The sequence below is a fragment of the Nelumbo nucifera genome, chromosome 4 (genome assembly GCF_055504915.1).
Source record: "Nelumbo nucifera cultivar China Antique chromosome 4, China Antique-T2T, whole genome shotgun sequence".
NCBI classification, from domain to species: domain Eukaryota; kingdom Viridiplantae; phylum Streptophyta; class Magnoliopsida; order Proteales; family Nelumbonaceae; genus Nelumbo; species Nelumbo nucifera.
In genome coordinates, this window is record NC_142652.1 from 68,460,487 (window position 1) to 68,473,531 (window position 13,045).

Below are 13,045 nucleotides of genomic sequence, written 5' to 3' on the forward strand. Positions count from 1 at the left end.
TCAGTTTCATCTCCTCAGCCACCATCAACTCCTTCAACCTCAGCCTTCGCTCAATCAGGTAATCGGGCCTCAGCTTATCATGCTTCAGCTCCACGTTATATAGAACATTATTGGATAATAGATTCAAGAGCATCTGACCATATGACTGGCTTGCCATCACTTTTCTCTACTTATCATTTATCTTCCAGTAAAGACAAAGTGTTCATTGTTGATGGATCCCTTGTTCCTATTTCTAACAAAGGAGACATCAAGTTGTCTGATCCCATTTCCCTATCCTCCGTCTAGCATGTTCTTAAGCTTAATACTAACTTGCTCTCAGTTAGTAGCATTACAAAAACACAAAATTTTTCAATAATCTTTTTTCCGGATCGTTGTGTTTTTTAGGATCTAGAGACAAGGAAGGTGATCGGGACTGGTTGTGAGACAAATGGAATCTACCTACTTGGAGGAAGTGCTCGTTAGGAAGATAGTGAAACTAAGAAATCTTTTGTTTCTCAGTGTATTGATCAGGTGATGCTTTGGCATAATAGGCTGGGTCATTTATCCTTTCAGGCTTTGAAGAGTTTGTTTCCTAATTTATTTGTATCTATTTAGATGTCTAGTTTGAAGTGTGAAAGTTGTGAGTTTGCAAAACATTGCAGGACAACTTATTCATTAAGTAATAAGAGAATCAATATTCCCTTTGAAATTGTGCATACTAATGTTTAGGGACCCTATCATACCTCAGCCATGGGAGGGTACAAATATTTTCTGTTATTTGTTGATAATTATACTCGGTTTTTTTGGGTTTATCTTATGCATTCTAAAGATGAGGTTCCTACATTAACCCAGATCTTTCATCAAATGATTTTAACCCAATTTGGGGTTAAAATTAAAATTTTTAGATATGATAATGCAAAAGAATATTTTACAAACCCATTAGCCTCCTACATGCTTGAACATGGGATTATCCATCAGAGTACCGACCCGCATACACCACAACAGAATGGGGTTGCTGAAAGAAAAAATAGACACACACATATTAGAGGTAGCTAGAGGCATTATGTTTATCTCAAATGTGCCTATATATACATTTCTGGGGGGATGCTGTTCTTATTGTAGTTTATCTCATCAATCGGATTCCCTCACGGATTATCGACATGAAACCTCCATTTACCCTTTTATACCCTGATAAAGAATTGTTTACTATTCCACTCAAAACCTTTGGGTGCACTTGCTTCGTTCAAATCCTTGGCCCTCATCATTCTAAATTTGATCCTAAGGCCTCAAAATGTATTTTCCTTGATTATGCCCAAACTCAAAAGGGATATTGCTGTTATGAACCCACTTCTAGAAAAGGATTTGTTTCAATGGATGTCACATTCTTTGAGGATAAACCCTATTATCCAAGGGTTTCTCCTTAGGGGGAGAATAGTGAGGATGTGAGCAACTCATTAGAAGTTCCTTTACCAATCCCATTAAGTGAAGAATGGTGTAATGGGGAAGGTTGTCAAAGGTGCAGGGATATGAGAGTCTATCACAGACGATGGAGATAGGTTGATTTTAGACATCAACAGTGCAGGCCAGTCCGAGTCCCCTCTATAGATCTAGATCTCAGTACCACAGTAGCCTCGGCTCCATTTGTAGATCCAGGTACCACAGATACTACAAATGAGAGACATCCCACCATGGAGCCTTCACCTTCATTAGATGATCTTGACCTTCCCATAGTAGTTCGTAAGGGCAAGCGTCGCTGCACCACATCCACAGCTCACAACATTTCTCAATTCTTGTCCTATGATCATTTGTCTCTCTCTTATAAGTCTTTTCTTGCATCCATTGATGATATTCCCATTCCCAGAACAATACAGGAAGCATTAGAAGTACCAGAGTGGAAAGATGCAATAAAAGCAGAAATGGATGCCCTCATGACTGTGAAACATAAGGCTAATAGTTTCGTTGAAAGGTATAAGGCCCGGTTAGTTGCAAAAGGATTTACTCAGACATATGGTATTGACTACCTAGAAAATTTTGCACCAGTAGCAAAGATGACCACTACAGAGTCTTACTATCTCTTGTGGCTAGTTACTCTTGGCCGTTGTATCAAATGGATGTTAAAAATGTCTTTCTCAACGGAGACTTACAGGAAGAAGTTTACATGCAGTTGCCTCCTGGTTTTTTTGGTACGGAGATAGAAAAAAAGGTTTGATGGTTGAACAAAGCTTTATATGGACTAAAACAATCCCCATAGCTTTGTTTGATAGATTCAGACGAGCCTTGATATGTTTGGATATGTGTTGGCCCAGTCAGACCACACCTTATTTATTAAGAGATTGGATTCTTTCGTAACTTTGCTTACTATGTATGTGGATGATATTGTAGTAATAGTGAGAAATACTGGTGAAATTGAGTCTCTTAAGCAACTTCTTCATCAAGAGTTTGAGGTGAAAAATCTAGGGGAACTACGATACTTCTTGGGCATTGAGGTAGCTAGATCCAAGCATGGGATTTTTGTCTCTCAACGAAAGTATGCCATTGACCTGCTAGAAGAAATAGGAAAGTTGGGAGTTAAGCCTGCAGACACACCTATTGAAGATAAAGCTATGTTCCAACGGTTAGTTGGAAAACTTCTCTATCTTTGCCTCACACGACCTGACATCAGTTATGCAGTCAGTGTAGTAAGTCAGTATATGCACTCTCCCAAAACTACTTATCTCCTTGTAGTTGAAAGGATATTAGCATATTTGAAGATGTCCCTAGGTAGAGGCATTTTGTTCAAGAAAAATGACCACATGAAGATAGAAGTCTATACAGGTGCTGATTGGGTTGGGTGTGTGGATGATCAAAGATCTACCTCTGGATACTGTGCCTTTGTAAGAGGTAATCTGGTCTCCTGGAAGAGTAAGAAGCAAAATATTATCTCTCGTTCTAGTGTTGAATCTGAATATAGGTCCATGGAAAACAGTGTGGTTGAGATTCTATGGTTAAGATCATTACTTGAGGAATTGGGTATTGTTTATGAGAAACCCCTAATGTTGTACTGTGATAACCAAGATACCACTAATATAGCCCATAATCCAATACAACATGACAGAACTAAGCATATTGAAGTGAACCAACATTTTATTAGAGAAAGGGTTACATCTCAAGAAGTATGTCTCCCCTACATCACCTCCGACATGCAGCTTGCAGACCTTCTCACCAAGGCTATTTCAAGAAAGAAGTTAGAAGAAGACCTATGCAAGTTGGGAATCACAAACATCTACTCCCAACTTGAGGGGGAGTGTAGGAAACTGTAGACCTCACATTAGTGAACTCGTGTGACAGCTTGAGTTGTACTTAGATTTAATTAAGTCTTTGATTAGGATCAGATTTCCTAGTAGGATTAGTTTTAATCCTATTCTATCTTATCTAAGATTAGTTTTAATTATCTTATCTTGCCATTTAAGCATTAAAGTTCTTTCACAATTAGGAAACTATGTATATAAATTCAAAGGGTTTCATCTCTCTTCTCTTCTAATTTTTCTTTTCTTTTTTGTTCAAATCTGTAGTCGTGTACCACTATTCTTACATATTCCTTTTTATATAAAACATCTCGACAATTAAGATACCTTTCCATGCCCATGAGAATCTTTTTGATACTTTATTTTTTCCATAAATTACTAATGGGGACCTATGAAATGCATGGGATTTATCAAGGAAAGTGATATAATCAATTAAATCTTTATTTTAAAAGTTTGTTACAAAATCATTTTACTAATTTAATAATTTGGATTAATTATATTAATATTTTTAATAAGCACAATAAATTATTGCTAATTACTTAATAAAATAACTATTTTTCCCATATTATTTTTTAGTGCTCTATTTTATTTATTTTAATTTATTAATGATTAAATGTTTCAATCTTTGTAAATAATTAAATATCACTTAAATATTTAAAATTTAAAGATCAACGAATATATAAAATTAGGCTATAGTTATAATTAAATTATTCTATAGTTAACTATTTTAGTCATAATTAAATTACTCTAAGCCCAAACTTAAGGTTTAAGACTTTGGATTAGGCTTGGATTGATCTTCATCTTGACTCAACTCACCCAAGTTGCATGCATCGTAACATTCATAATTGGACTAAACCAAACCGAGTGCAACCCATGTATGCATTATTTTTGGGTTTTTTTAACTATTTTTGATAATATTGAAGCCAAAAGAGTAATGAAAGATGGGCTACACCCATTCTGTAGCCCATTGAAAATTTTGATAGTGTATTAGTAGTTTTAAGGTTGTTTCGCCTAGCCTAGTGTTAGACATTTGTTAGCACCCAATTTTTGCTCGGTCTCTTCACCTTACCTCTGTGTACTCCCCTTTTGCACTCCAAAAACTTGAAACACAACCAGATCAACTTGAGACTTTCCAAACCCAAAAAAACCCTCCTTTGACACAATCCATAGGACAAACAAGAACCTTGATCAAACATCATCCTTAGTCTTGAAAAACTATAACTTAGTTACACATCAATTTTCATGACTAAACTCTAAAGATCCACCATTCATCACGCCATCTTCCTTTCTAATGGCTTCGATCTATGCGATATCCAAATTCAAACTCCTCCAAAATCAAATCCAACATATCCATCACCCGAAAATCACTAGGAAATAATCAAATAGCGAATCCCACCATGAATCTTCAACAACTAACCACAAAAACATCAAGATCCCATTCGGATGGCCTTAATGATAACCAAGATCGACCATACATTTCTCAGATCAGAATCATCCATTTGACTCCTCACCCTAATCCAGGCCTACCTACCAAATTGTAGCTCAAAATTTCCTCGTTTAACCCCCCATCAAGCCTAGATCTTATTCCAGCAAATCTCATTAATTAGAGCCTACCATCCATCATCCCAACTTCACATGACAAATCAGACCTTACCACTATGTTTAGAGACCCAGAAAACCCTAGCATGTCAAATCTCATGACCAAACACCTCCATTTAACCATGAAAAAGTAAGATTCCATTTCGAACCCTCTCGTTGATTGGAAAACCATAAGCTAAGACCATGATCTGAACTAAATCAATCAATCTGCACCCTTGATCAAAGATCCATCACTTCCATTAGATTTAGGATGATCAAAAGTGCCAACCCACCGAATTTCATCCCAAAATTCCTCAATATGACCCTTCATCAAATAAAGATTCTATTTCAGTAAATCTCATAAATCCGAACTTGTCAACCATAGATCTCCATCATCTCGACCCCATTTGTCCAATCAGACCTCACCACTGTGTTCAAAGACCCAAAAAGTCCTAGGACACCAAATTTCATGACCAGACTCATTCATTTGACCGTTAAATTAGAAATATACAATTTCGATGCACCAGATTAAATTGCCATGTCATGTGGCCCAACCTAAAGCCTTAAAAGAGTGATGACTGATGTCAAACCCATTCTTAACCCATTAGAACACCTGGGCCAATCAAACAAAGCCTAACAGACCCAAAAAGCTCAAAATACTAAACAGACCCATATTTAAGACCAAGAAAAGACAAAATAACTTTTAAAAGTTCATCAAATTTACATTTTTTACCGCTAACAGCCCCAAATACGAGACTGCAACGTCTGACACGCCCCAAGCTCCCATTGGACGCACAAACCCCATGAAAACCACCTCCAAATCGAAGAAAATTTTTCACCAAACAAGAAATCTTGACTGTACACCTATTTCTTTGAAGAATCTTTGCCTATTTCAGTGAAAAAACTCTACTCAGTCACAAACACTATAGCTGAGCGAATTTCAGACCCATCTCCTTCCATTTTCTCTATAAATAAAGGCCCAGCTCAAGCTTGGGGAAGGGACTAGAAAGGAAACCTGAGGAAGGGACAGAAGAGAGAAAACCTGAGGGAGTCCCCTAGAGAGAGAAAAAAGAGAGAGAAGGGAGCTTTCTCCCAACCCATACTACCTCTTGTTCACCTGAAACTAGGAAATAATCTAAACCCCAGATTCCAAATTCGCCTCGTCCATTTTCAAGTAGAAGTTGCTGCAACCAAAAGCACTCCCTAGCTCAAGAACCCATTCAAACTTCATTCTACCTCATTTCTAGCTACTGAAAAACTCTCGTAAAGGCACATACGAAAGGTACGTCTTTTTTAGTTTTTCTGGGTTGCTTGAGGTTCTGAAATGTTGGAGAACCATTGCTTGCAATTTCTTCTTGACTGTGAGTAAAGGCAGAGAGGCGAGGGTCTTAGGGAAATCAGTACCTAAGACCCGATAAAATCACCTCAAAATCGGTCTTAGGAGATGTTGAAAGCATGTTCCTCCAGATTTAAGAAATTTTTGCAACCATTTCTATTTTCTTTGAAAGAAACTGAGCCTGGACAACTCCCGTGTTGGGCTGCGACAATAGCTTGGAGAGAAGAGTTTCTAATACCTTCCCTCTTCCAATCCTTAGAACCCAAAATATCTTGGTTGTGTGCCTTTTCCATGGAAAACAGAGTCACTATCGAAGACTTAAATCGATATTTTCAAACCAAAAAATGAGAGTCCATTTCCTCTAAAAAATTGATAGCGACTCCAACTCTTTGAGCCGGTCATGAATTTCCCGGAGCTCACAATATTATATGCCCTTATCTCCAATTAGACTGATGTACAAATATATTTATTGTAAATAAATAAAAGTACACTGCAACAAATTTGCTTTTAGCGGCAGTTTTAAAAGTGACTAAAGGTGGGTTGCCGCTAAAAAATAATAGTTTATAGGGGCAATTGTGTAAAGCACGAATTGGAATTTCCCCCTTGTCTATCCCTTTTCTAATTTTATCCACACCGTGCTCCTATCATTCTCTTTCTCTCTTAGAATCAACCTCTCACCACTGTGACAACTGGTCGGCACCCAACGACGACGCCAGTGTCAAATAGGTAATCTCCTCTCTTTCTCTTTCTTTCATTCTTTGTCTCTCTCTCTCTCTCTCAATCTCAATCTCTGAAATCTTCCTTTCCCACTCAAATCCTTCCATTCATTCTTCTTCATCGTTTTGCACCTTAGATGATTATGCAACTACGTCTGATGCTGTTTTCTTTCTCTCTTCATTGCTAGGGTTTCAATAAATGATTATCCAAGCCTAAAATCCGTTGCTAGGGTTTCTTGCAGTTTCGTTGAGTTTGTGGTATGGATATTATGGGAACTATCATTTGACATTGGGACCAAATTGGTCGTGGTTGTTAAAGGCAAGTTCTATCTTTGTTGATGAGATTTAGATTAGAGATGATGTAAAGAAAGGGGTTGTACTTTATGGGTTCCGAGAAAAACCAGAATTGAGCTTGCAAACTAATTGAAACATCTCAAATTATGTCATTATTGGACCATACCATAAACAGGTATTATACTTCTTTTATAATATTCAACATCTTCTCTGTTTTCAATTTTATTTTAAATTTTATTCTTCCATCTTCCTTTTTATATTTCCCTGATTTTGATAGATGATCTAAAGAAATGTGGACTTGAATTGTTCTTGTTTTGGGAATTCGAATTGTGGTTGAATGAGGGATCAAGGATCAGTTGAGATGGGAAGTTTAGAGTAGTAGTTTTACTGATAGTGACCTTATAGTTCTTGTAATTGAAGGTATTGCCATTTATACTAAATTTTTGGGTTTTGAAATATCTTGGAGCGTGTGAAGGCCAAACAATGGTAGAGAGAGAAATAGAGGAAGTAATAGAGAATGAGACCAGTCCATTATTGTTAGAGAAGAGAATTCAATTTTCTTATGGGACAGGTGAAGAAAAATGCTCTTCTGGGTCTTGATTTCATTTCACATGATGGCCCAACTTCTGGGTCCTGATAACCAGCCAAAATGTTTTGATAATTAAATGTTGTTAGTTCTTACGACATGGTCATTCCTGAGAAGAGTGCTCTTCTGAGTTGAAGCAGGGTAAAATCCAAACACCATTGCTAGGGTTGATTGGGGATTATCATTGAGAGAGAATGAAGCAATGTAGGGTAGAGTTGATAGGGGATTATCATTACCTTTGTAGTTGAGAAGATGAGCATTTGGTATAGACAAAGCAAGAAACAACCATGTAAAATAGTGAATACAAAATTTTATAAAAAAAAACAACATAAGAAGTTCAATATTGAAACTCCATTGGGGTCATTGTTCTTTATATTTTCAGACTAATTTCAAATAAAAGATGAAACAAATAATTAACTGTGATTTTATACACACAAGGCTGGTGTCTAGGAATGGCAACGGGTAGGGTGCTCGTACAATTTGTCCTACCCATTCCTTAACCCGTCTATGTATCCCTGATTCCAAACCCGTCTAACTTTTCCTTTCAATTTCCCAAACCCATTAAACCCCTCCCACCCGTTAAACCCCTTGACCAAATGTTTTCTACTAAAAAAAGTTTCTTAATGCTTATAGTGTGACTTGAACCCGAATCAATTAATGATAACACCAAATCTCTTAACACTACTTTAAGCCACTAAGCCATCTCGCCTTTTGTGTTATATAATGAAATAAAATAGATTTTTTTAACTTTTGTGTTCATCAAAACAATCAATACATGTATATGATTAACAATTCCAACTAAAAATTAAAAGAAATAATATTTAAAATTAGCATTTTATAACTAAATGAAATAAGCAATCTATCCAATCCAAATTTACATCAAATGATGATTTTAATCCCAAAAAATTTATACAAATAAAATATTAATAATAGAATAATTATCTTAGTACTTAAAATTTATAAATTTGTGCATGATATATAATATAATAGGTTCATGTTTATGCATCCCGGGTATCGGGTATTGGATACCCTAAAGTCAAAACCCAAACCCGTCCCAAACCCTATAGGGTTTTTATCTAAAATTCCAAACCCATCCCAAACCCTAAAGGGTTTTGATAAACAGGTTCTATTAGGATTGGGACGGGTTGGATACCCGAAAATTCCCACGAAATTGCCATCCCTACTAGTGTCCTTTAGTTACTTTATGATGGAGATAACATGCCTTGTGTTGCCTGGGATTTTGGCTTAGGAGCTGGCTGTTGTTGGGCTTCATCACTTGGTATTAGTACATTATTTGCCTACAATGATGTCAATATCAATGAAAACAAGCAATTATTGAAACTTCTTTATTTTTTTAGCCAATTATTAATTAATACCTAAAGTAAACCGATTCACCAAGCTTCTAAATTGGAGATTGTAGAACACTTGAAGGTATCTTTGTTTGGCTTGCTTTTGTTTTTTGTTCAACTGTCTCCAGAAGTTGTAGATGGATCCCATGTTCAACACTTTGTTTGCATAAATCTTCCATGTGCAGCTACAAAAGATTCATCAAAGCATACAAGAAATATCAGAAAAGAAATAATTGAAAATAAGCTATAAACAGTGTATGTTTAAATGCAATTTATGTTTGTTAATGATTTTTGTCTTGTGCATTATGGTAAATAAAAAGTATTAGCTCTTCTAGTTACCATTCATATATGCATTGAGAAGATAATGGGATTTTTCCTGTCCTCCGAAAACCCATTGTTCCAAGAATGGTTCAGATATTAGAAACTTCATGATATGGTATCAATTTTTCCTTTTCTTGTGCTTTACTATATAGTGCACAAATGACAATTTTTAAATTTGTAGTTAGGTCATGGTTAAGTAGTAAATGCATAAAGTCATATTTAATTTTAGTATGGTCAAGTCATGCTAGACAAGGCATGTCATATTTTGGTATCTTAGTGTATTCCCTATACTAACATGTACGTGTACATATACATTAAGCTCACATATACATTATGAATATAAAATAGAAAAACAATAGCTATTAGGCAAAAAGTGTAATGTACTCACAGCACACTCCATGTGTTATGGAATCAACATACTGAAATACTTTTTGTAGTGTACCATATGTATCAACCTAGCATCTTAATTGATGAAAACCACCCATGCAACTCAATCAAACGTCCATATAAACACATCGAAAAGGTGTTGAGCTTGTTCTTCGAAACTGATACTTTGGCTCAGGAGGTGGTGCACATGGCAATATCTTTTCTAGTTCCTTCTATTTTTTAAGCCTTTCATTCTTCTCTTCTAGACATGAAACCTTGTTCTCAAGCTCATTGGTGTATGCCTGCTTCCTAGTTCATGACAAACTCCCTGTTCTTGATCATTCTCTTTTGCATCCTCTCAACAGTTTTCTCGATCACATCTTTAGGAGCAACCCATTTCCTTCCAGGTGTTTGTGTATTTGACAGTGTCCCCATCAAGGGGGATGGCATTGCTAATTTATTGTCAGGGTATCTTGCATGCAAAATAGGGGTTGCACTGGGAAGCGGATATGGAACCGGTTGCTTGGACGGTTTTTCGGCCGAACGGTCTGACCGTCCAGGTCAATGATGGTTCAAAAATATTGGTTTAGACACTAATTTTTGTTTCCTTTGTTCAGCAACAAGGAGAAAGGCCTTTATGTAGAATATGATAGGTCCATGTTACTACAAGTATGTCATATATCACAGTCTTTCGATTCAGTTAAAATAGATTTCCTTCCTTGCATTAGGAATATAATGGAACTCCTTGCATATTCATTCCTAAAATATAGAAATAAGATAAAGTTATTTGGTTCAATGTATTCATCCAGGTTTAAATTTTTATCTCTCTCCTCCATGACATTTCTCTTTGACTAAGCAACTCATAGCTATGGTTAATTCCTTTTTGTAATATACCCTGCATCTCATATATTTAGTTTTTACATATAGTATGCATTGTTATTTACATGAACATATAAATGGCATATAGATGCAAGCGGAGTCCAGCAATGTCGAAATGGAATTTCTTGCATATATATATTTCTTTTGAGAAATGGTAAAATTTGTATTAATGGAGGTGATGAAGCAAGAATTCACTAAGAATAAGACTTTCAAAAAGATAAACTACTTTAGTTCCTGTAAGGCTGTATATTAAAGGTGTGTCCCCACCTATGGTATTAGAGTTTATTAGCAATTTCTCTTGGACCTACCTATGGTATGCTCCTGGTGTGTCTCCACCTGTGTTCATGTGGCGCTACAAGATAATTGGAAAATACTTCTAGCTTAAATCCTCATCCAGATCTAATCTATTGGTGGTAAGATAGGGTGTTCTGCTTATTTTGTCAATTGCAAGTTTTGATATCTTATCATTCTTTGAGATAAACCAAGTTATGGTGATAAGATATGATATAGTAGGTAGAACCTTTGTCTTCTTGTCTTCAGACTGTGCCATTAATTTGAATTCACAGAAGAATCAGAGCTAAAATTTTACAAAAAAGGAGTTCACAATTTCCTTCTACATGAAATGCAAGGTAGAAGATGGAGGTCAAGAAAATTAAGGACATAATACTATCACTGTAAAAGACAGATTTCATCAATCCATTCTTAAATAATTTCAACAATGTTGTAGAAAAGCATTCTTTGTCAACCCAGTAAAGAAAATGAAATAAACAATTGAGGTGCTTTGAAGCTTGGAGAAGGTACCAGTAGCTGGAGAGGGCTCCACCTGCAAAAACCAAGAGGTAATCTCACAAAAGTTAAGACTGAGAAGAAGTTTTTGTCTACAAGCCTTGGTTAGCAGGAATTAATTTTCATAAGTTTTTGATCATTGTGGTTAATACTTTTCTAATTTGTTTGCATAATTGATATTTTCTTATTTATGATTTTGATTCAGATTTATTTACAATTGTTTTCATCTTTTGTACAGGAATTCATCTTTGTTGGAATTTTGAGAATCAGAAGAAGTTTTTTGTATACCAAGTGTTATAAATGAAACTATATGTTTTTGAGAATGGATGATAAAAGTTGTATTTTATGTATTTGTGACTTAAATGTTTTGAATGGAGAATGGATGTTTATATTTTATTTGTAATTGATGTTTTGATTTTTTGCATTTAACTTCAAATGAAGATATAATAGCTTATTTGAAAGAAATTGCTACTTTATTTAATAATTTAAAACAAATACATGTTATTTGGATTTTGGACAAAATTCTAGATTATTTTGGCAGGTGGGAAAAATTAAATTAGGATCTTTAACAGCATTCATGACTACTGCTAATTTTTTTTTTTTTTACTGCCGCTATATGTATTTTCGACGCCATATTGGAAACCTTTAGCGGTAGTCAGAACTGATGCTAAAGGTGATATCGACTGTCGCTAAAAACAATATATGCCAAAATAGTCATTGAACTTATAGTGGCAGTCGTTTGTCTATTTACCATCAATCGTCAACTACCGCTAAAACTCTCATTCTAGAGATAGTTTTGAGAGTTATATCGGTAGTCGCAAAAATTGCCGCTAGAACTTCTAGTGACATGTTTTAGCGGCTGTTTGGCAGTTGTCGGTAAAGGTTCTATCGGTAATTCTAAAGACTTTTAGCGGCAATTTTGACCGTCGCTAAAAGTGAATTTTCTTGTAGTGGTACATTATTGTTTTATGTTGATATTGGTATGCTTTTATGAAATTATCCTTTAAGAAAACATTATTGTTTTATGTTGATATTGGTATGTTTCAGTGAAATTACCCTTTAAATTAGACACTTATGAGATTCGTGTTAGTTTAGAATGTTCTCAGTCGTTGGATAGACTTGGGGAGTTTATCCCGCTAAGGTTGACACTGATGTGCTGCCAAAGAAGTTGTGGCAGCTTGTCTCAACTGCTAGGGTTAGATCCAAAGCACATGCAGTGTGTGTTTGAATGAAATACTAAACCCAAACCATTTTCTAATTATGCCTTAGACTTTGGAGATTGATGGGTAAATCTGGAAAGTTACACATAACCCTTAGACTTGATTATGGTACTACACTAAGTGTTGGATTTGGGTGTCTTTGATATGCCAATTAGTGAAATCCATCAAGGGTCCAAACCTGGGTATGTTGAGGCAGTCTGAGGATCTAAAAATGTTTGCAAAATGTTTTAATTCCTGGGATCCATCCGAGCAGAGAGTGTGACACTGCACCTTGCAGCTAGGGGAGAGGTCATTCCCTGTCAGGTAGTGTTTGATCATTATGGACCAAAATTTTAAGTGTAAGAGACCATT

The 13,045-nt window shown here is 35.7% G+C and overlaps 1 long non-coding RNA gene across 3 annotated transcripts; it reads left to right on the forward strand.

Moving 5' to 3' along the window:
- The first annotated feature begins 6,768 nt into the window (after window positions 1–6,768).
- Window positions 6,769–11,877, forward strand: LOC104586052 (uncharacterized). Of its 3 annotated transcripts, none has more exons than XR_016085363.1 (4): window positions 6,769–6,903; window positions 7,082–7,362; window positions 11,318–11,527; window positions 11,713–11,877. It is a non-coding gene; the product is annotated as an uncharacterized LOC104586052 (long non-coding RNA). The 3 variants fall into 3 exon arrangements; XR_016085364.1 differs by having other exon boundaries at window positions 11,322–11,527; XR_733397.2 differs by lacking the exon at window positions 11,318–11,527.
- The last annotated feature ends 1,168 nt before the right edge of the window (window positions 11,878–13,045 follow it).